The sequence below is a fragment of the Ambystoma mexicanum genome, chromosome 14 (genome assembly GCF_040938575.1).
Source record: "Ambystoma mexicanum isolate Mex_15411 chromosome 14, UKY_AmexF1_1, whole genome shotgun sequence".
Classification (NCBI taxonomy): domain Eukaryota; kingdom Metazoa; phylum Chordata; class Amphibia; order Caudata; family Ambystomatidae; genus Ambystoma; species Ambystoma mexicanum.
This window is the reverse complement of record NC_090940.1, coordinates 467417865-467442551: the sequence shown is the minus strand read 5'-3', so window position 1 is coordinate 467442551 and position 24687 is coordinate 467417865.

Below are 24687 nucleotides of genomic sequence, written 5' to 3'. Positions count from 1 at the left end.
CTAATCTACTCACCGGTCCCCGAAGCAAGCAGGCCCGAGCTCCTCCTCGATAGATGCAGCTTCTGGCAGGTTCTGAAGAGCAGGGAACGTCTCGTCGTCGTGCAGAGTAAAAAGACGTCCCGATCGAAGAAACAAGCACAGTTTTTGTCGCCACAGCAGGGCAACGGAACGGCCGGGTGTATTCAAGCCAAACGAGCACTGCTCACCTCTAGCTTAGGACTGCTAAGCAAACGAAGCGTGTGAGCATGCCCCGGACTCAGAATACCACCCAACCTGTCGGCGATTACAGAGCAGGCCTCCTTAGTAAGCTGGTCAGTCAACTGGATGGCCCAGAGACACTTCCGAAGGCTTACAGCAGGAGTTGATGAAGGTGCCGGGAATAGCTGGTCCTGCTATTCCAATAGGTCGAAGCGCCAGTACAGGCCTTCTTGTTCGATCTTAGGTGGAAAGGGCTTCACCGGACGACAGCAATGAGGAGCAGAAGTTCTTCAGGGGGTCACCAGCGATTCCTCGGTCCAGCCTCGTGTTCGCAGGATACTTGGCTCCTGTATCCCTGGGTTCGTAAGAACTCAGGAGATCGACCTGGTAGTGGTGTTTCCAGCTCCCTCTTATCCAAGGTTCCCTTCGCGCCAAAACGGAGGGGAGCCAATGGGAGATCCGCTCATCAACACACATACCATACGTGGACCAATCACGGACCACAGTGGTCCCAGGCATTCACACCACCCTAGACTCTCTGGCACCCAGGATGTGTATTGGGACCAGACAGCCCAGCCCACATCCTGGGGGCACTCAAACGACATGTAGAAGCCCGCGAAAGCAACCGTGTTTCGCGGGAAACTACATGCCCAAATAAGGAAGGCCCCGGGTCGCCTGACCCGGGGGAAGGTAAAGGGAGCAAGACGGACAGTGGACTAGACAAAGGAGCCTCGTGGTCCGGCCATTTTGTGTAGCCGGGCCACCCTTTTGTGTTCGCGGCAAAAACGTGCTCAGAACGGCAAAAGGAGCTCAAAATAAACCAAATGATCGCTGCCACCAGCCCAGTCCCTGAATGACTTGCACCGATCCAAAAACCATCCTATAAGAGTGTCTAGGGTCTGTAGAAGGCTAGAGACCCAAGAGAGCTGTAACTTAGCTTACAGTGCCCTCTTGTGTCGTGTTGCACTAAAATGGCGACACGATAAAAGAAACTACGGGAAACAGCGTTCCCCGGTACTGACTGTCTTAAGGGCATGTCAGTTTCCCCGTAAGAAAGGAGCGAAAGCCCAGAGGAGTACAGCAGAAGGCTGCACTTCTCTGGCAAAGTCAAGAAAACAGGTTGAAAACAATAGCAAAAAGTTTAGGGGTTGCCACATGGAAGGAAAGTTCCCTACAATAACGAAATCTTTCCTAACACTCGCCCCTCCCAGACTATGGACAGGGGGAACTAATCCACCCCTGGATGAGTCTCTTGTTCAGGTCGGTAAAACATTCTGGACAACCCATCAGCATTGCTATGTTGGACACCTGGCCTATGCTCAATAGTGAAGTCGAAGCCTTGTAGACTTATGGACCACCTAAGCAACTTTGGATACTCCCCCTTCATGTTCATTAGCCACTTTAACGGCTTATGGTCAGTCTGCACAGTGAAGTGGGTCCCATAGAGGTAGGGCCGCAGCTTCCTTAGGGCCCACACAACAGAGAAACATTCTTTCTCTACCGTGGACCATCTGAGCTCTCTGTCCTTAAGCTGGCGACTAATAAAACCGATAGGGTGTTCCTTACCCTTCTCATCTACTTGTGATAGTACAGCTCCTATCCCAGTGTCAGAGGCATCCGTCTGCACGATAAAAGGTCTTTGATAATCAGGGGCCCTGAGCACAGGGGCCTGGCACAAGGAGTCTTTCAAGCCATTGAAGGCCTTCTCACACTCGTCAGTCCAAGTTACCTTCTTGGGTTTCTTCGGAGTTGTGAGGGCAGTCAGAGGAGCAGCTATGGTGCCATAGTCTGCCATAAAATTGCGGTAATAACCCGTGAGTCCTAAGAAGGCTCTCACTTGGGTTTGTGTAGTGGGGGTAGGCCAGTCTTGTACTGCTTGTACTTTACTGGGGAGAGGCTGTATCCTTCCTCCACCTACTTCATGCCCAAGGTAAACCACTGAGCCTTGTCCAATCTGGCATTTACTCGCCTTTATGGTCAAGTGGGCTTTCTGAAGAGCCTGGAGCACAATCCCGAGGTGTTTCACATGGTCTTCCCAGGTGGCACTGAAAACTGCTATATCGTCCAGATATGCAAGACAGAATTCGTCCAACCCATTCAACACATGATTCACAAGCCTCTGGAAAGTGGCAGGTGCATTCTTCAATCCGAACGGCATTACCCGGAATTGGTAAAGCCCGTCGGGAGTTGAAAATGCTGTCTTCTCCTTGGCATGTTCTGCTAAAGCTATTTGCCAATAGCCCGCAGTCAGGTCAAACGTGCTGAGGTACTTGGAGGCACCCAAGGTATCCACCAGCTCGTCAGTTCGAGGCAAGGGGTGAGCGTCTGTCTTGGTGACAGCATTCAGAGCCCTGTAATCCACGCAGAACCTCAATTCAGAAGTGCCTGCTTTTGGAACCAGAACCACAGGACTGGACCAAGGACTACTAGAGGGTTCAATCACCCCAAGGTCTAACATCTTGTTGACCTCGGTCTTAATATAAGACCGTACTTTATCCGACATCCTGTATCCCCTACTTTTGGTAGGTACACTGTCTCCTGTGTCAATGTTATGTTTGCACCAAGGTGTCAAACCAGGCGACTGTGAAAACAGGGGGGAAAACTGCCTAAGCAAACTTTTCACCTCAGCCTGCTGATCAGAAGTCAGGTGAGGGGCCACTCGGACACCCTCAACGGAGCTATCTGAAGGACCGCTTTGGAACAGGTCGGGAAGAGGTTCTGACTCCTCTTCCTCAACGTCTGACGCCAGTAGCAGTGCTGCGATTTCGACTCTTGGGACGAAAGCCTTCAGCCTATTTACGTGGAACACTTTTGGAGCCTGTCCAGGCCTTCCAAGGTCCACTAAATAGTTCACCTCACCCAGGGGCTCCACCACTGTGTAAGGGCCTGACCATTTGTCCTGTAAAGCGCGAGGCCTTATAGGGTTCATGATCAGGACTTGCTGACCAGGGGTAAAGTGAATTAAGGAAGCTTTCTGGTCGTACCAATGTTTCACCAGCGCTTGTCCGGCCTTCAACTTTTCACTAGCCAAGCCCATCAGGAGTACCATCCGTTTTCTGAGCCCTAGCACATAGTCAACTACATTGGTAGTAACAGGGGGAGTGGGCATCTCCCATCCCTCTTTGACGATGGCTAAGGGTCCCCGTACGGGATGACCGAACAGAAGTTCGAAGGGGCTGAAGCCAACACCCTCCTGTGGTACCTCTCTGTAGGCAAACAACAAGCATGGTAAAAGAAGGTCCCATTTCCTCCTCTGGGGCTCCTCCAGAGCCCCAATCATGCTCTTTAGCGTTCTGTTGAAACGCTCCACCAGACCATTGGTCTGGGGGTGGTATGCAGAAGAGAACTTGTAGGTGACCCCACATTCTTTCCACATAGCCTGCATATACTTCGACATAAAGTTGCTGCCACGATCTGACACAACTTCTTTAGGGAAGCCAACCCTAGTAAATATGCCGAGTAACGCTTTTGCAACTGACTTGGCAGTTACAGTCTTTAATGGGATGGCCTCAGGATACCTGGTTGCATGGTCGACCAGCACCAGGATAAACCTATTGCCTGAGGATGTTTGCGGGTCAAGGGGACCAACGATGTCGATCCCTACCCTTTCAAATGGTACCCCCACAACTGGGAGCGGTACCAACGGAGCTTGGATTGTCGCGCCAACCTTACCAGACAACTGGCAGGAGGCACAACTCCTGCAGTGACTTTCTACTTGCACCCCCATCTTGGGCCAGTAGAAGTGCATAGATAACCTTTGCTTGGTCCTCTTCATTCCAAGGTGACCAGCAAGGGGAACTTCATGCGCCAACTGCAGGAGGAAGGGTCTAACAGAAAGGGGAACCACCAACCTCCTATGGTCTCCTTCTGTAGACTCTGTGGGCTCACTGTACAGGAGTCCACCTTCCCAATAAATCCGATGCTTCCCAGGAGGTTCACCCTCAAGCTGGGAGCAGGCCTGTCTCCTTAGGCCTTCCAGAGATGGGCACTCACGTTGGCCCTTACTGAAGTCGTCCCTATCAGGACCTCCTTCAACTAACAAGTCTTTTAGTTCAGGATGGTCGTTGGGGTCGAACACTTCAGGCATCGCCACCTCCTCGTCAGGCTCGGGCGATTGACCAACTCCCTCCACCGCAGTGGTAGGCGAGTTCGGGGGAATATTCTCTTTCCCCCGTCGGGACTTGTTGACTCCTTTCGCCTTGGGTTTCCCCTTCGGCTGGGGCGGCGTATTGGACTTGGCCAATGCTGCCCGTGCTTGAGACCGTGTGTAGGGTCTTTCGGCAGTGTCTCCTACGAGCCCTAGAGCTCTGAGATCATTGCCCAACAAGACCTTTCCCGGGACGTTTCTCTGAATGCTCACTGGAATCCTAACTGCTGTACCATTTAAAGTTAGATTAACAGGGATCACGGGAAACATACGGAGGGGGCCGTCAGCCAACTTAGTGGGCATCAGAGTAGCTCTGGCAACTTCCTCTGAGTCTACCAAGGTAGAATCCACTACAGTTCGACTGCACCCACTATCCCTAAGAGCTGGAGTATCCACTCCATTGATCAGCACACTGTCTTTAAAGTAGTGCTTGGTATTATCCGGAATCCTAGCATACGCCTCTGCGACTTTAGGCTCCCAGGAACCCAGGGACACTAAAACTACCTCAGCCTCTATTCCGCTGGGAAATGAGTCTGAGGAGAAGGATGCTCCTGTAATCTCTTCTTCCTCGTAGGAGGAGAAGGCCAGATTAGCGGAGTGGACCCCCAAAGGTCTAACCTTACAACGGGGATCCCCCTTCACATGGTCAGTTGCTCCACAAGAAAAACAAGCCCCATTGGGTCTGTTTACGTAGGGAGGCTTATTATAACCAGAGTTCTGTTTCGGAGGCGAACCTCCACTACCCTGTGAGTTCTCGGATGGCTTACCCTTATTTTTCTTTTTGTGGCCCTTATGGGAAGAAGATTTAGCAGATTCCCCACCCTCCACATCTTTGGACTTTTTCCCTTCTTCCTGCTTACCAGGATGAGTTTTGTCCTTATGGGACACTCGATGTGACACCCATAAATCTGCTGCAATGGCCAGCTTCTTAGGATCTATCTCCTTCGAATCGGCCAAATGCTGCTTAAGCTCCGGGGAAGAAGAAGCAAAAATGTGTTCCAGCATGACCAGATTGATCATGCCTTCGAAGGTAGAAACCTTATAACCTTCAACCCAGCCAGTCAAGTTTTTTAGGGACTCAGCTACATACGACACCCAAGTACCACCTTCCTTTTTCTTATACTCTCTAAACCTTTTCAAATATTGGGTCGGAGTCTTCCCAAACTTTAAAATGAGAGTCTGCTTCAACATTGCAAAATCAGCGCGCTCAGCCTTCGACATTTCCATAATGGCACTGCAACCAGAATGGGGCAGTCTGCTGAGTAACCATGCAATCTTATCCGCATTATCAACCTCTTGAACCTCGCATGCATACTCAAACGCATTTAACCAGTCCATAATGTCATTTCGTTCCTCATACACACTGAGCAGATCTTTTGGAAACCGTGGATGAGAGGAAGCCCCAGAACCATGTCCAGGACCCTTGGACCCATTTGCGAACTGAAGCTTGGCCAGTTCCAACTGGTGATCCCTGTCTTTTTGTTTTTCTGCCTGGTCGATTTTCAGTTTGGCTATGCTGAATTCAAGCTCCTGCTGCCTAAACCGCAGCTCTTGCTTCTTGAATTCAAGCATAGCCTCCCCATCAACACTGGCAGAGGAAACGTTAGACATTACATCCTCCCTGTCCTCGTGGTCATGATGGATCAGTGCAGCGGCAGAACCGTCGGTTCTGCCAGTGAGAGCAGCCCCACCACCTTCTGCACTGTCCTCGGAAGTTATAGCGTCAAGCTGCGCTTCTTGCCACGCCACGATTCTCTGGATCATTTCCAATTTAGTGCCTTGAGAGGAAACCCCTCTCTCCGCACACATCTTCTTCAATGTTTCAGATTTCGAAGCATTTAAGGTTAATAAAGTATTCGTTTCCATACTGTCGATAGGACTATGGCCTTTTTAACGTTATATTCAATACTTTACTGCGTGTCCTGGTTGGAATAACCTGAAAACGCCTTAGCTCGTGCGCAACACTGGATACCTTCAGTCGTATCCCACCGCTGTACACCAATTTGTTAAGACGGATTTCTGAACTCTGTCCTGGTGGCGCAGAAGTTCAGAAGGCCAACCTAATTACTTGGAACAGGGTAACCTCTGGACAAGCCAGACCAATCAAGGTAGCGATCGCGGCGGTCAAGACTAGGTCTCAAGAGGGGTGAGGGTGACTGAAAGCCCGCAATGAGCACACAAAGCAAGAGCGCTTACAAACTACTCCAAACAGTTGTTTATATCAAAAATAGATACACATTTATTATAAGGCCTTGAAACTAATAACCACAGTAAAAGCAGCAATATACAACGATATTAAACCAACACATACACTATCCACCCAATATATATACAGAATACACAGTTTCACAGCATTAGCAGCACGAAATATGTTATCCACCTGCAGGGGAAGGAAAACAGGCAGTGCGAACCAATGCGAGTGATATGTCCGCCTTCTGAGGCCCCTAACTGGATGGTAGTCCAATCCCTACGAAGAGTGGAGCCTAGCGCTCAAAAGTACCTGCACACGCCGGTGCCAATGGGCAGAAGGTGAAGCTCTTCGGAGGACGTTGAACAGCTCTGTAGGGAGCTCTAATGAAGGAGAACACGGTCCGCGACTCTAGCGCAGCCTCCACTGTGAGGCAGAAGCAGGGCGCGAGTACGGACAAGGGGTGCTGTATTTACAGCGGGGAAAAGCAAGAGGCACTGCAGGAGGGCGACCAGATCCTAGCTAATCTACTCACCGGTCCCCGAAGCAAGCAGGCCCGAGCTCCTCCTCGATAGATGCAGCTTCTGGCAGGTTCTGAAGAGCAGGGAACGTCTCGTCGTCGTGCAGAGTAAAAAGACGTCCCGATCGAAGAAACAAGCACAGTTTTTGTCGCCACAGCAGGGCAACGGAACGGCCGGGTGTATTCAAGCCAAACGAGCACTGCTCACCTCTAGCTTAGGACTGCTAAGCAAACGAAGCGTGTGAGCATGCCCCGGACTCAGAATACCACCCAACCTGTCGGCGATTACAGAGCAGGCCTCCTTAGTAAGCTGGTCAGTCAACTGGATGGCCCAGAGACACTTCCGAAGGCTTACAGCAGGAGTTGATGAAGGTGCCGGGAATAGCTGGTCCTGCTATTCCAATAGGTCGAAGCGCCAGTACAGGCCTTCTTGTTCGATCTTAGGTGGAAAGGGCTTCACCGGACGACAGCAATGAGGAGCAGAAGTTCTTCAGGGGGTCACCAGCGATTCCTCGGTCCAGCCTCGTGTTCGCAGGATACTTGGCTCCTGTATCCCTGGGTTCGTAAGAACTCAGGAGATCGACCTGGTAGTGGTGTTTCCAGCTCCCTCTTATCCAAGGTTCCCTTCGCGCCAAAACGGAGGGGAGCCAATGGGAGATCCGCTCATCAACACACATACCATACGTGGACCAATCACGGACCACAGTGGTCCCAGGCATTCACACCACCCTAGACTCTCTGGCACCCAGGATGTGTATTGGGACCAGACAGCCCAGCCCACATCCTGGGGGCACTCAAACGACATGTAGAAGCCCGCGAAAGCAACCGTGTTTCGCGGGAAACTACATGCCCAAATAAGGAAGGCCCCGGGTCGCCTGACCCGGGGGAAGGTAAAGGGAGCAAGACGGACAGTGGACTAGACAAAGGAGCCTCGTGGTCCGGCCATTTTGTGTAGCCGGGCCACCCTTTTGTGTTCGCGGCAAAAACGTGCTCAGAACGGCAAAAGGAGCTCAAAATAAACCAAATGATCGCTGCCACCAGCCCAGTCCCTGAATGACTTGCACCGATCCAAAAACCATCCTATAAGAGTGTCTAGGGTCTGTAGAAGGCTAGAGACCCAAGAGAGCTGTAACTTAGCTTACAGTGCCCTCTTGTGTCGTGTTGCACTAAAATGGCGACACGATAAAAGAAACTACGGGAAACAGCGTTCCCCGGTACTGACTGTCTTAAGGGCATGTCAGTTTCCCCGTAAGAAAGGAGCGAAAGCCCAGAGGAGTACAGCAGAAGGCTGCACTTCTCTGGCAAAGTCAAGAAAACAGGTTGAAAACAATAGCAAAAAGTTTAGGGGTTGCCACATGGAAGGAAAGTTCCCTACAATAACGAAATCTTTCCTAACAAGCATGAGATGTGATATCCAGCTCCTTCTCATTCCAATCCTGAGACCCTTCCGATAGCATGAGATGTGATATCTCAATGCTTCTAATATCAAAACTGAGACCCTCCCTATAGCAAGAGATGTGATATCTAAGTCCTTCCCATTCCAATACTGAGACCCTTCGGATAGCAGAGATGTGATACCTCAATGCTTATACCAAACCTGAGACCCTTCCTATGGCATGAGATGTGATATCCAACTCCTTCCCATTCCAATCCTGAGACCCCTCCTATAGCATGAGATGGGATATCTCAATGTTTCTACCAAACCTGACACCCTTCCTTTAGCATGAGATGTGATATCCAACTCCTTCCCATTCCAATGCTGAGACCCTTACTATAGCATGAGATGTGATATCTCAATGCTTCTAATACCAAACCTGAGATCCTTCCTATAACATGAGATGTGATATCCAAATCCTTCCCCTTCCAAACCTGAGACCCTCCCTTTAGCATGAGATGTGATATCCAACTCCTTCCCATTCCAATCCTGAAACCCTTCTGATAGCATGAGATGTGATGTCTCAATGCTTCTAATACCAAACCTGAGATCCTTCCGATAGCATGAGATGTGATATCTCAATGCTTCTAATACCAAACCTGAGATCCTTCCTATAACATGAGATGTGATATCCAAATCCTTCCCCTTCCAAACCTGAGACCCTCCTTTTAGCGTGAGATGTGATATCCAACTCCTTCCCATTCCAATCCTGAGACCCTTCTGATAGCACGAGATGTGATGTCTCAATGCCTCTAATACCAAATCTGAGATCCTACCTCTAACATGAAATGTGATATCCAACTCCTTCCCCTTCCAAACCTGAGAGCCGTCCTATAGCATGAGATGTGATATCCAACTCCTTCCCATTCCAATCCTGAGACTCTTCCTATAGCATGTGATGTGATATCTCAATGCTTCTACCAAACCTGAGACCCTTCCTATAGCATGAGATGTGATATCCGACTCCTTCCCATTCCAATCCTCAGACACTTCCTATAGCATGAGATGTGATATCTCAATGCTTCTAATACCAAACCTGAGACCCTTCCTATGGCATGAGATTTGATATCCAACTCCTTCCCAATCCAATCCTGAGACCCTTCCTATAGCATGAGATATGATATCCAACTCCTTCCCATTCCAATCCTGAAACCATTCCTATACCATGAGATGTGATATCTTAATGCTTCTAATACCAAACGTGAGACCCGTCCTATAACATGAGATGTGATATCCAAATCCTTCCCCTTCCAAACCTGAGACCCTTCCTTTAGCATGAGATGTGATATCCAGCTCCTTCTCATTCCAATCCTGAGACCCTTCCGATAGCATGAGATGTGATATCTCAATGCTTCTAATATCAAAACTGAGACCCTCCCTATAGCATGAGATGTGATATCTAAGTCCTTCCCATTCCAATCCTGAGACCCTTCGGATAGCAGAGATGTGATATCTCAATGCTTATACCAAACCTGAGACCCTTCCTATGGCATGAGATGTGATATCCAACTCCTTCCCATTCCAATCCTGAGACCCTTCCTATAGCATGAGATGTGATATCTCAATGCTTCTACCAAACCTGAGACCCTTCCTTTAGCATGAGATGTGATATCCAACTCCTTCCCATTCCAATCCTGAGACCCTTACTATAGCATGAGATGTGATATCTCAATGCTTCTAATACCAAACCTGAGATCCTTCCTATAACATGAGATGTGATATCCAAATCCTTCCCCTTCCAAACCTGAGACCCTCCCTTTAGCATGAGATGTGATATCCAACTCCTTCCCATTCCAATCCTGAGACCCTTCTGATAGCATGAGATGTGATATCTCAATGCTTCTAATACCAAACCTGAGATCCTTCCGATAGCATGAGGTGTGATATCTCAATGCTTCTAATACCAAACCTGAGATCCTTCCTATAACATGAGATGTGATATCCAAATCCTTCCCCTTCCAAACCAGAGACCCTCCCTTTAGTGTGAGATGTGATATCCAACTCCTTCCCATTCCAATCCTTAGACCCTTCTGATAGCATGAGATGTGATGTCTCAATGCCTCTAATACCAAACCTGAGATCCTACATCTAACATGAAATGTGATATCCAACTCCTTCCCCTTCCAAACCTGAGAGCCTTCCTATAACATGAGATGTGATATCGAAGTCCTTCCCATTCCAATCCTGAGACCCTTCCTACAACATGAGATGTGATATCCAACTCCTTCCCATTCCAACCTGAGACCCTTCCTATAGCATGAGATGGGATATCCAACTACTTCCAAATCCAATCCTGAGACCCTTCCTATAGCATGAGATGTGATATCCAACTCCTTCCCATTCCAATCCTCAGACACTTCCTATAGCATGAGATGTGATATCTCAATGCTTCTAATACCAAACCTGAGACCCTTCCTATGGCATGAGATTTGATATCAAACTCCTTCCCATTCCAATCCTGAGACCCTTCCTATAGCATGAGATATGATATCCAACTCCTTCCCATTCCAATCCTGAAACCCTTCCTATACCATAAGATGTGATATCTTAATGCTTCTAATACGAAACCTGAGACCCGTCCTATAACATGAGATGTGATATCCAAATCCTTCCCCTTCCAAACCTGAGACCCTTCCTTTAGCATGAGATGTGATATCCAGCTCCTTCCCATTCCAATCCTGAGACCCTTCCGATAGCAGAGATGCGATATCTCAATGCTTATACCAAACCTGAGACCCTTCCTATGGCATGAGATGTGATATCCAACTCCTTCCCATTTCAATCCTGAGACCCTTCCTATAGCATGAGATGTGATATCTCAATGCTTCTAATACCAAACCTGAGACCCTTCCTATAGCATGAGATGGGAAATGTGATATCCAACACCTTCCCCTTCCAAACCTGAGAGCCTTCCTATAGCATGAGATGTGATACCCAACACCTTCCCATTCCAACCTGAGACCCTTCCTATAGCATGAGATGGGATATCCAACTACTTCCAAATCCAATCCTGATACCCTTCCGTTAGCATGAGATGTATCTCAATGCTTCTAATACCAAACCTGAGATCCTTCCTATAACATGAGATGTGATATCCAAATCCTTCTCCTTCCAAACCTGAGACCCTCCCTTTAGCATGAGATGTGATATCCAACTTCTTCCCATTCCAATCCTGAGACCCTTCCTATAGCATGAGATGTGATATCTCAATGCTTATACCAAACCCGAGAACCTTCCTATAGCATGAGATGTGATATCCAACTCCTTCCCATTCCAATCCTGAGACCCTTCCTATAACATGAGATGTGATATCCAACTCCTTCCCATTCCAATCCTGAGACCCTTCTGGGAGCATTAGATGTGATATCTCAATGCTTCTAATACCAAACCTGAGATCCTTCCGATAGCATGAGATGTGATATCTCAATTCTTCTAATACCAAACCTGAGATCCTTCCTATAACACGAGATGTGATATCCAAATCCTTCCCCTTCCAAACCTGAGACCCTCCCTTTGGCATGAGATGTGATATCCAACTCCTTCCCATTCCAATCCTGAGACCCTTCTGATAGCATGAGATGTGATATCTCAATACCTCTAACAAACCTGAGTTCCTACCTCTAACATGAAATGTGATATCCAACTCCTTCCCCTTCCAAACCTGAGAGCCTTCCTATAGCATGAGATGTGATATCGAAGTATTTCCCATTCCAATCCTGAGACCCTTCCTATAACATGAGATGTGATATCCAACTCCTTCCCATTCCAACCTGAGACCCTTCCTATAGCATGAGATGGGATATCCAACTACTTCCAAATCCAATCCTGATACCCTTTCGATAGCATGAGATGTGATATCTCAATGCCTCTAATACCAAACCTGAGATCCTTCCGATAGCATGAGATGCGATATCTCAATGCTTCTAATACCAAACCTGATTTCCTTCCTATAACATGAGAGGTGATATCAAAATCCTTCCCCTTCCAAACCTGAGACCCTCCCTTTAGCATGAGATGTGATATCCAACTCCTTCCCATTCCAATCCTGAGACCCTTCTGATAGCATGAGATGTGATATCTCAATGCCTCTAATACCAAACCTGAGATCCTACCTCTAACATGAAATGTGATATCCTACTCCTTCCCTTTCCAAACGTGAGACCCTCCCTATAGCATGAGATGTCATGTCTCAATGCTTCTAATACCAAACCTGAGATCCTTCCTATGGCATGAGATGTGATATCCAACTCCTTCCCATTCCAACCTGAGACCCTTCCTATAGCATGAGATGGGATATCCAACTCCTTCCCATTCCAATCCTGAGACCCTTCTGATAGCATGAGATCTGATATCTCAATGCTTCTAATACCAAACCTGAGATCCTTCCGATAACATGAGATGTGATATCTCAATTCTTCTAATACCAAACCTGAGATCCTTCCTATAACACGAGATGTGATATCCAAATACTTCCCCTTCCAAACCTGAGACCCTCCCTTTGGCATGAGATGTGATATCCAACTCCTTCCCATTCCAATCCTGAGAGCCTTCTGATAGCATGAGATGTGATATCTCAATGCCTCTAATACCAAACCTGAGATCCTACCTCTAACATGAAATGTGATATCCTACTCCTTCCCTTTCCAAATGTGAGACCCTCCCTATAGCATGAGATGTGATATCCAACTCCTTCCCATTCCAATCCTGAGACCCTTCCTATAGCATGAGATGTGATATCTCAATGCTTATACCAAACCTGAGACCCTTCCTATAGCATGAGATGTGATATCCAACTCCTTCCCATTCCAATCCTGAGACCCTTCCTATAACATGAGATGTGATGTCTCAATCCTTCTAATACCAAACCTGAGATCCTTCCTATGGCATGTGATGTCATATAAAACTCCTTCCCATTCCAATCCTGAGACCCTTCCTATAGCATGAGATGTGATATCCAACTCCTTCCCATCCCAATCCTGAGACCCTTCTGAGAGCATGAGATGTGATATCTCAATGCTTCTAATACCAAACCTGAGATCCTTCCGATAGCATGAGATGTGATATCTCAATTCTTCTAATACCAAACCTGAGATCCTTCTTATAACACGAGATGTGATATCCAAATCCTTCCCCTTCCAAACCTGAGACCCTCCCTTTGGCATGAGATGTGATATCCAACTCCTTCCCATTCCAACCCTGAGACCCTTCTGATAGCATGAGATGTGATATCTCAATGCCTCTAACAAACATGAGATCCTACCTCTAACATGAAATGTGATATCCAACTCCTTCCCATTCCAATCCTGAGACCCTTCCTATAGCATGAGACGTGATATCTCAATGCTTCTAATACCAAACCTGAGACCCTTCCTATAGCATGATATGGGATATCCAACTCCTTCCCAATCCAATCCTGAGACCCTTCTGATAGCATGAGATGTGATATCTCAATGCTTCTACCAAACCTGAGACCCTTCCTATGGCATGAGATGTGATATCAAACTCCTTCCCATTCGAATCCTGAGACCCTTCCCATACCATGAGATGTGATATCTCAATGTTTCTCATACCAAACCTGAGGCCCTTCCTATAGCAAGAGATGTGGTATACAAATCCTTCCCATTAGAACCTGAAACCCTTCCTATAGCATGAGATGTGATATCCGACTCCTTCCCAATCCAATCCTGAGACCCTTCCTATAGCATGAGATGAAATATCACAATGCTTGTAATACCAAATCTGAGTCCCTTCATATAGCATGAGATGTGATATCCAACTCCTTCCCATTCCAATCTGAGACCATGCCTATAGCATGAGATGTGATATCTCAATGCTTCTAATACCAAACCTGAGATCCTTGCTATGACATGAGATGTGATATCCAATTCCTTCCCATTCCAAACCTGAAACCCTTCCTACAGCATGCGATGTGATATCTCAATGCTTCTAATACCAAACCTGAGACCCGTCCTATAACATGAGATGGGATATCCAACTCCTTCCCGTTCCAAACCTGAGACCCTTCCTATAGTATGAGATGTGATATCCAACTCCTTCCCATCCCAATCCTGAGACACTTCCGATAGCAGAGATGTTATATCTCAATGCTTATACCAAACCTGAGACCCTTCCTATGGCATGAGATGTGATATCCAACTCCTTCCCATTCCAATCCTGAGACCCTTCCTATAGCATGAGATGCGATATCTCAATGCTTCTAATACCAAACCTGGACCCTTCCTATAGCATGAAATGTGATATCAAACTCCGTCCCATTCCAATCCTGCGTCCCTTCCTATTGCATGAGATTTGATATCTCAATGTTTCTACTACCAAACCTGAGACCCTTCCTATAACATGAGACGTGATATCCAACTCCTTCCCATTCCAATCCTGAGACTCTTCCTATAGCATGAGATGTGATATCTCAATGCTTCTACCAAACCTGAGACCCTTCTACAGCATGAGATGTGATATCCGACTCCTTCCCATTCCAATCCTCAGACACTTCCTATAGCATGAGATGTGATATCTCAATGCTTCTAATACCAAACCTGAGACCCTTCCTATGGCATGAGATTTGATATCAAACTCCTTCCCAATCCAATCCTGAGACCCTTCCTATAGCATGAGATATGATATCCAACTCCTTCCCATTCCAATCCTGAAACCCTTCCTACACCATGAGATGTGATATCTCAATGCTTCTAATACCAAACCTGAGACCCGTCCTATAAAATGAGATGTGATATCCAAATCCTTCCCCTTCCAAACCTGAGACACTTCCTTTAGCATGAGATGTGATATCCAGCTCCTTCTCATTCCAATCCTGAGACCCTTCCGATAGCATGAGATGTGATATCTCAATGCTTCTAATAACAAAACTGAGACCCTCCCTATAGCATGAGATGTGATATCTAAGTCCTTCCCATTCCAATCCTGAGACCCTTCGGATAGCAGAGATGTGATATCTCAATGCTTATACCAAACCTGAGACCCTTCCTATGGCATGAGATGTGATATCCAACTCCTTCCCATTCCAATCCTGAGACCCCTCCTATAGCATGAGATGGGATATCTCAATGCTTCTACCAAACCTGACACCCTTCCTTTAGCATGAGATGTGATATCCAACTCCTTCCCATTCCAATCCTGAGACCCTTACTATAGCATGAGATGTGATATCTCAATGCTTCTAATACCAAACCTGAGATCCTTCCTATAACATGAGATGTGATATCCAAATCCTTCCCCTTCCAAACCTGAGACCCTCCCTTTAGCATGAGATGTGATATCCAACTCCTTCCCATTCCAATCCTGAGACCCTTCTGATAGCATGAGATGTGATGTCTCAATGCTTCTAATACCAAACCTGAGATCCTTCCGATAGCATGAGATGTGATATCTCAATGCTTCTAATACCAAACCTGAGATCCTTCCTATAACATGAGATGTGATATCCAAATCCTTCCCCTTCCAAACCTGAGACCCTCCCTTTAGCGTGAGATGTGATATCCAACTCCTTCCCATTCCAATCCTGAGACCCTTCTGATAGCATGAGATGTGATGTCTCAATGCCTCTAATACCAAACCTGAGATCCTACCTCTAACATGAAATGTGATATCCAACTCCTTCCCCTTCCAAACCTGAGAGCCGTCCTATAGCATGAGATGTGATATCCAACTCCTTCCCATTCCAATCCTGAGACTCTTCCTATAGCATGAGATGTGATATCTCAATGCTTCTACCAAACCTGAGACCCTTCCTATAGCATGAGATGTGGTATCCGACTCCTTCCCATTCCAATCCTCAGACACTTCCTATAGCATGAGATGTGATATCTCAATGCTTTTAATACCAAACCTGAGACCCTTCCTATGGCATGAGATTTGATATCAAACTCCTTCCCAATCCAATCCTGAGACCCTTCCTATAGAATGAGATATGATATCCAACTCCTTCCCATTACAATCCTGAAACCCTTCCTATACCATGAGATGTGATATCTTAATGCTTCTAATACCAAACGTGAGACCCGTCCTATAACATGAGATGTGATATCCAAATCCTTCCCCTTCCAAACCTGAGACCCTTCCTTTAGCATGAGATGTGATATCCAGCTCCTTCTCATTCCAATCCTGAGACCCTTCCGATAGCATGAGATGTGATATCTCAATGCTTCTAATATCAAAACTGAGACCCTCCCTATAGCATGAGATGTGATATCTAAGTCCTTCCCATTCCAATCCTGAGACCCTTCGGATAGCAGAGATGTGATATCTCAATGCTTATACCAAACCTGAGACCCTTCCTATGGCATGAGATGTGATATCCAACTCCTTCCCATTCCAATCCTGAGACCCTTCCTATAGCATGAGATGTGATATCTCAATGCTTCTACCAAACCTGAGACCCTTCCTTTAGCATGAGATGTGATATCCAACTCCTTCCCATTCCAATCCTGAGACCCTTACTATAGCATGAGATGTGATATCTCAATGCTTCTAATACCAAACCTGAGATCCTTCCTATAACATGAGATGTGATATCCAAATCCTTCCCCTTCCAAACCTGAGACCCTCCCTTTAGCATGAGATGTGATATCCAACTCCTTCCCATTCCAATCCTGAGACCCTTCTGATAGCATGAGATGTGATATCTCAATGCTTCTAATACCAAACCTGAGATCCTTCCGTTAGCATGAGATGTGATATCTCAATGCTTCTAATACCAAACCTGAGATCCTTCCTATAACATGAGATGTGATATCCAAATCCTTCCCCTTCCAAACCAGAGACCCTCCCTTTAGCGTGAGATGTGATATCCAACTCCTTCCCATTCCAATCCTTAGACCCTTCTGATAGCATGAGATGTGATGTCTCAATGCCTCTAATACCAAACCTGAGATCCTACATCTAAAATGAAATGTGATATCCAACTCCTTCCAATTCCAAACCTGAGAGCCTTCCTATAACATGAGATGTGATATCGACGTCCTTCCCATTCCAATCCTGAGACCCTTCCTATAACATGAGATGTGATATCCAACTCCTTCCCATTCCAACCTGAGACCCTTCCTATAGCATGAGATGGGATATCCAACTACTTCCAAATCCAATCCTGATACCCTTCCGATAGCATGAGATGTGATATCCCAATGCTTCTACCAAACCTGAGACCCATACTATGGCATGAGATGTGATATCAAACTCCTTCCCATTCCAATCCCGAGACCCTTCCTATAGCTTGAGATGTGATATCCAACTCCTTCCCATTCCAATTCTGAGACCCTTCCTATACCAGGAGACTTGCTATCTCAATGCTTCTAATACCAAACCTTACACCCGTCCGATAACATGAGTTGTGATATCCAACTCCTTCCCATTCCAATCCTGAGACCCTTCCCATATCATGAGATTTGTTATCTCAATGCTTCTAATATCAAACTTGAGACCCTCCCTATAGCATGAGATGTGATATCCAAGTCCTTCCCATTCCAATCCTGAGACCCTTCCTATGGCATGAGATGTGATATCCAACTCCTTCCCATTCCAATCCTGAGACACTTCCTATAGCATGAGATGTGATATCTCAATGCTTCTATCAAACCTGAGACCCTTCCTTTAGCATGAGATGTGATATCCAACTCCTTCCCATTCCAATCCTGAGACCCTTCCTATGGCATGAGTTGTGATATCTCAATGCTTCTAATACCAAACCTGGGACCCATTCTATAACATGAGATGTGATATCCAAATCCTTCCCCTTCCAAACGTGAGACCCTTCCTTTAGCATGAGATGTGATATCCAAATCCTTCCCATTCCAATCCTGAAACCCTTCCTATAGCATGAGATGTGATATCTCAATGTTTCTAATAAAAAACCTGAGACCCTTCCTATAGCAAGAGATGTGATATCCACATCCTTCCCATTCAAAACCTGAGACCCTTCCTATAGCAAGAGATGTGATATCCACATCCTTCCCATTCAAATCCTGAGACCCTTCCTATAACATGAGATGTGATATCCAACTCCTTCCCATTCCAACCTGAGACCCTTCCTATAGCATGAGAAGGGATATCCAACTCCTTCCCATTGCAATCCTGAGACCCTTCCCATAACATGAGATGTGATATCCAATTATTTCCCATTCCAAACCTGAGACCCTTCCTATTGGATGAGATGTGATATCCAACTCCTTCCCATTCCAATCCTGAGACCCTTCCTATACCATGAGATGTGAACCGCAATGTTTCAAATACCAAACCTGGGACCCGTTCTATAACATGAGATATGATATGCAAATCCTTCCCCTTCCAAACCTGAGACCCTTCCTTTAGCATGAGATGTGATATCCAAATCCTTCCCATTCCAATCCTGAGACGCTACCTATAACATGAGATGTGATATCCAACTCCTTCCCATTTCAACCTGAGACCCTTCCTATGGCATGAGATGTGATATCCAAATCCTTCCCATTCCAATCCTGAGACCCTTCCTATAGCATGAGATGTAATATCACAATGCTTGTAATACCAAACCTGAGACCCTTCCTATAGCATAAGATGTGATATCTCAATGCTTCTAATTCCAAACCTGGGACCCGTCCTATAACATGAGATATGATATTCAAATCCTTCCCCTTCCAAACCTGAGACCCTTCCTTTAGCATGAGATGTGATATCCAAATCCTTCCAATTCTAATCCTGAAATCCTTCCTATAGCATGAGATGTGATATCTCAATGTTTCTAATAAAAAACTGAGACCCTTCCTATAGCAAGAGATGTGATATCCAAATCCTTCCCATTCCAATCCTGAGACCCTTCCTATAACATGAGATGTGATATCCAACTCCTTCCCATTCCAATCCTGAAACCCTTCCTATAGCTTCAGATGTGATATCAAACTCCTTCCCATTCCAATCCTGAGATAGCTTGAGAAGTGCTATCCAACTCCTTCCCATTCCAATCCTGAGACCCTTCCTATACCATGAGATGTGATATCTCAATGCTTCTAATACCAAACCTGAGACCGTCCTAAAACATATGTGAGATCCAAATCCTTCCCCTTCCAAATCTGAGACCTTTCCTTTAGCATGAGATGTGATATCCAACTCCTTCCCATTCCAATCCTGAGACCTTTCCTATAGCATGATATGTGATATCTCAATGCTCCTAATACCAAACCTGAGATCCTTCCTATAACATGAGATGTGTTTCCAACTTCTTCCCATTCCAAACCTGAGACCCTTCCTATAGCATGAGATGTGATATCTTAATGCTTCTAAAACCAAACCGAGAACCATCCTATAACATATGTGAAATCCAAATCCTTTCCTTTCCAAACCTGAGACCCTTCCGATAGCATGGGATGCGATATCTCAATGCTTCTAAAACCAAACATGAGAACCATCCTACAACATGAGATGTGAAATCCAAATCCTTCCCTTTCCAAACCTGAGACCCTTCCTATAGCTTGAGATGTGATATCAAACTCCTTCCCATTTCAATCCTGAGATAGCTTGAGATGTGATATCCAACTCCTTCCCATTCCAATCCTGGGACCCTTCCTATACCATGAGATGTGCTATCTCAATGCTTCCAATACCAAACCTGAGACCCGTCCTAATACATGAGATGTGAGATCCAAATCCTTCCCCTTCCAAACCTGAGACCCTTCCTATGGCTTGAGATGTGATATGAAACTCCTTCCCATTCCAACCTGAGACCCTTCCTATGGCATGAGATGTGATATCCAAATCCTTCCCATTCCAATCCTGAGACCCTTCCTATAGCATGAGATGTAATATCACAATGCTTGTAATACCAAACCTGAGACCCTTCCTATAGCATAAGATGTGATATCCAACTCCTTCCCATTCCAATCCTTAGACCCTTCCTATAGCACGAGATGTGCTATCTCAATGCTTCTAATACCAAACCTGAGACCCTTCTTAAAGCATGAGATGGGATATCCAACTCCTTCCTATACCAATCCTGAGACCCTTACGAAAGCAGAGATGTGATATCTCAATGCTTATACCAAACCTGAGACCCTTCCTATGGCATGAGATGTGATATCCAACTCCTTCCCATTCCAATCCTGAGACCCTTCCTATAGCATGAGATGTGATAACTCAATGCTTTTACCAAACCTGAGACCCTTCCTATAGCATGAGATGTGATATCCAACTCCTCCCCATTCCAATCCTGAGACCCTTCCTATACCATGAGATGTGATATCTCAATGTTTCTAATACCAAACCTGAGACCCGTCCTAAAACATGAGATGTGAGATCCAAATCCTTCCCCTTCCAAACCTGAGACCCTTCCTATAGCTTGAGATGTGATATCAAACTCCTTCCCATTCTAATCCTGAGATAGCTTGAGATGTGATATCTCAATGCTTCTAATATCAAAACTGAGACCCTCCCTATAGCATGAGATGTGATATCTAAGTCCTTCCCATTCCTATCCTGAGACCCTTCTGATAGCATGAGATGTGATATCTCAATGCTTATAGCAAACCTGAGACCCTTCCTATAGCATAAGATGTGATATCTCAATGCTTCTATCAAAACTGAGACCCTCCCTATAGCATGAGATGTGATATCTAAGTCCTTCCCATTCCTATCCTGAGACCCTTCCGATAGCAGAGATGTGATATCTCAATGCTTATACCAACCTGAGACCCTTCCTATAGCATGAGATGTGAAATCTCAATGCTTCTATCAAACCTGAGACCCTTCCTTTAGCATGAGATGTGATATCCAATTCCTTCCCATTCCAATTCTGAGACCCTTCCTATAGCATGAGATGTAATATCTCAATGCTTCTATCAAACCTGAGACCCTTCCTTTAGCATGAGATGTGATATCCAACTCCTTCCCCTTCCAAACCTGAGAACCTTCCTTTAGCATGAGATGTGATATCCAAATCCTTCCCATTCCAATCCTGAAACCCTTCCTATAGCATGAGATGTGATATCTCTGTTTCTAATAAAAAACATGAGACCCTTCCTATAGCAAGAGATATGATATCCAAATCCTTCCCATTCCAATACTGAGACCCTTCCTATAACATGAGATGTGATATCCAACTCCTTCCCATTCCAACCTGAGACCCTTCCTATAGCATGAGAAGGGATATCCAACTCCTTCCCATTCCAATCCTGAGACCCTTACTATAGCATGAGATGTGATATCTCAATACTTCTAATACCAAACCTGAGATCCTTCCTATAACATGAGATGTGATATCCAAATCCTTCCCCTTCCAAACCTGAGACCCTCCCTTTAGCATGAGATGTGATATCCAACTCCTTCCCATTCCAATCCTGAGACCCTTCTGATAGCATGAGATGTGATATCTTAATGCTTCTAATACCAAACCTGAGATCCTTCCGATAGCATGAGATGTGATATCTCAATGCTTCTAATACCAAACCTGAGATCCTTCCTATAACATGAGATGTGATATCCAAATCCTTCCCCTTCCAAACCAGAGACCCTCCCTTTAGCGTGAGGTGTGATATCCAACTCCTTCCCATTCCAATCCTTAGACCCTTCTGATAGCATGAGATGTGATGTCTCAATGCCTCTAATACCAAACCTGAGATCCTACATCTAACATGAAATGTGATATCCAACTCCTTCCCCTTCCAAACCTGAGAGCCTTCCTATAACATGAGATGTGATATCGAAGTCCTTCCCATTCCAATCCTGAGACCCTTTCTATAACATGAGATGTGATATCCAACTCCTTCCCATTCCAACCTGAGACCCTTCCTATAGCATGAGATGGGATATCCAACTACTTCCAAATCCAATCCTGATATCCTTCCGATAGCATGAGATGTGATATCCCAATGCTTCTACCAAACCTGAGACCCATACTATGGCATGGGATGTGATATCAAACTCCTTCCCATTCCAATCCCGAGACCCTTCCTATAGCTTGAGATGTGATATCCAACTCCTTCCCATTCCAATTCTGAGACCCTTCCTATACCAGGAAACTTGCTATCTCAATGCTTCTAATACCAAACCTTACACCCGTCCTATAACATGAGTTGTGATATCCAAATCCTTCCCCTTCCAAACCTGAGACCCTTCCTTTATCATGAGATGTGATATCCAACTCCTTCCCATTCCAATCCTGAGACCCTTCCCATATCATGAGATTTGTTATCTCAATGCTTCTAATATCAAACTTGAGACCCTCCCTATAGCATGAGATGTGATATCCAAGTCCTTCCCATTCCAATCCTGAGACCCTTCCTATGGCATGAGATGTGATATCCAACTCCTTCCCTTTCCAATCCTGAGACACTTCCTATAGCATGAGATGTGATATCTCAATGCTTCTATCAAACCTGAGACCCTTCCTTTAGCATGAGATGTGATATCCAACTCCTTCCCATTCCAATCCTGAGACCCTTCCTATGGCATGAGTTGTGATATCTCAATGCTTCTAATACCAAACCTGGGACCCGTCCTATAACATGAGATGTGATATCCAAATCCTTCCCCTTCCAAACGTGAGACCCTTCCTTTAGCATGAGATGTGATATCCAAATCCTTCCCATTCCAATCCTGAAACCCTTCCTATAGCATGAGATGTGATATCTCAATGTTTCTAATAAAAAACCTGAGACCCTTCCTATAGCAAGAGATGTGATATCGACATCCTTCCCATTCAAATCCTGAGACCCTTCCTATAACATGAGATGTGATATCCAACTTCTTCCCATTCCAACCTGAGACCCTTCCTATAGCATGAGAAGGGATATCCAACTCCTTCCCATTGCAATCCTGAGATCCTTCCTATAACATGAGATATGATATCCAATTGTTTCCCATTCCAAACCTGAGACCCTTCCTATACCATGAGATGTGAACCGCAATGTTTCAAATACCAAACCTGGGACCCGTTCTATAACATGAGATATGATATCCAAATCCTTCCCCTTCCAAACCTGAGACCCTTCCTTTAGCATGAGATGTGATATCCAAATCCTTCCCATTCCAATCCTGAGACGCTACCTATACCATGAGATGTGATATCCAACTCCTTCCCATTCCAACCTGAGACCCTTCCTATGGCATGAGATGTGATATCCAAATCCTTCCCATTCCAATCCTGATACCCTTCCTATAGCATGAGATGTAATATCACAATGCTTGTAATACCAAACCTGAGACCCTTCCTATAGCATAAGATGTGATATCTCAATGCTTCTAATTCCAAACCTGGGACCCGTCCTATAACATGAGATATGATATTCAAATCCTTCCCCTTCCAAACCTGAGACCCTTCCTTTAGCATGAGATGTGATATCCAAATCCTTCCAATTCCAATCCTGAAATCCTTCCTATAGCATGAGATGTGATATCTCAATGTTTCTAATAAAAAACTGAGACCCTTCCTATAGCAAGAGATGTGATATCCAAATCCTTCCCATTCCAATCCTGAGACCCTTCCTATAACATGAGATGTGATATCCAACTCCTTCCCATTCCAATCCTGAAACCCTTCCTATAGCTTCAGATGTGATATTAAACTCCTTCCCATTCCAATCCTGAGATAGCTTGAGATGTGCTATCCAACTCCTTCCCATTCCAATCCTGAAACCCTTCCTATACCATGAGATGTGATATCTCAATGCTTCTAATACCAAACCTGAGACCATCCTAAAACATATGTGAGATTCAAATCCTTCCCCTTCCAAACCTGAGACCTTTCCTTTAGCATGAGATGTGATATCCAACTCCTTCCCATTCCAATCCTGAGACCTTTCCTATAGCATGATATGTGATATCTCAATGCTTCTAATACCAAACCTGAGATCCTTCCTATAACATGAGATGTGTATCCAACTCCTTCCCATTCCAAACCTGAGACCCTTCCTATAGCATGAGATGTGATATCTTAATGCTTCTAAAACCAAACCTGAGAACCATCCTATGACATATGTGAAATCCAAATCCTTCCCTTTCCAAACCTGAGACCCTTCCGATAGCATGGGATGTGATATCTCAATGCTTCTAAAACCAAACATGAGAACCATCCTACAACATGAGATGTGAAATCCAAATCCTTCCCTTTCCAAACCTGAGACCCTTCCTATAGCTTGAGATGTGATATCAAACTCCTTCCCATTCCAATCCTGAGATAGCTTGAGATGTGATATCCAACT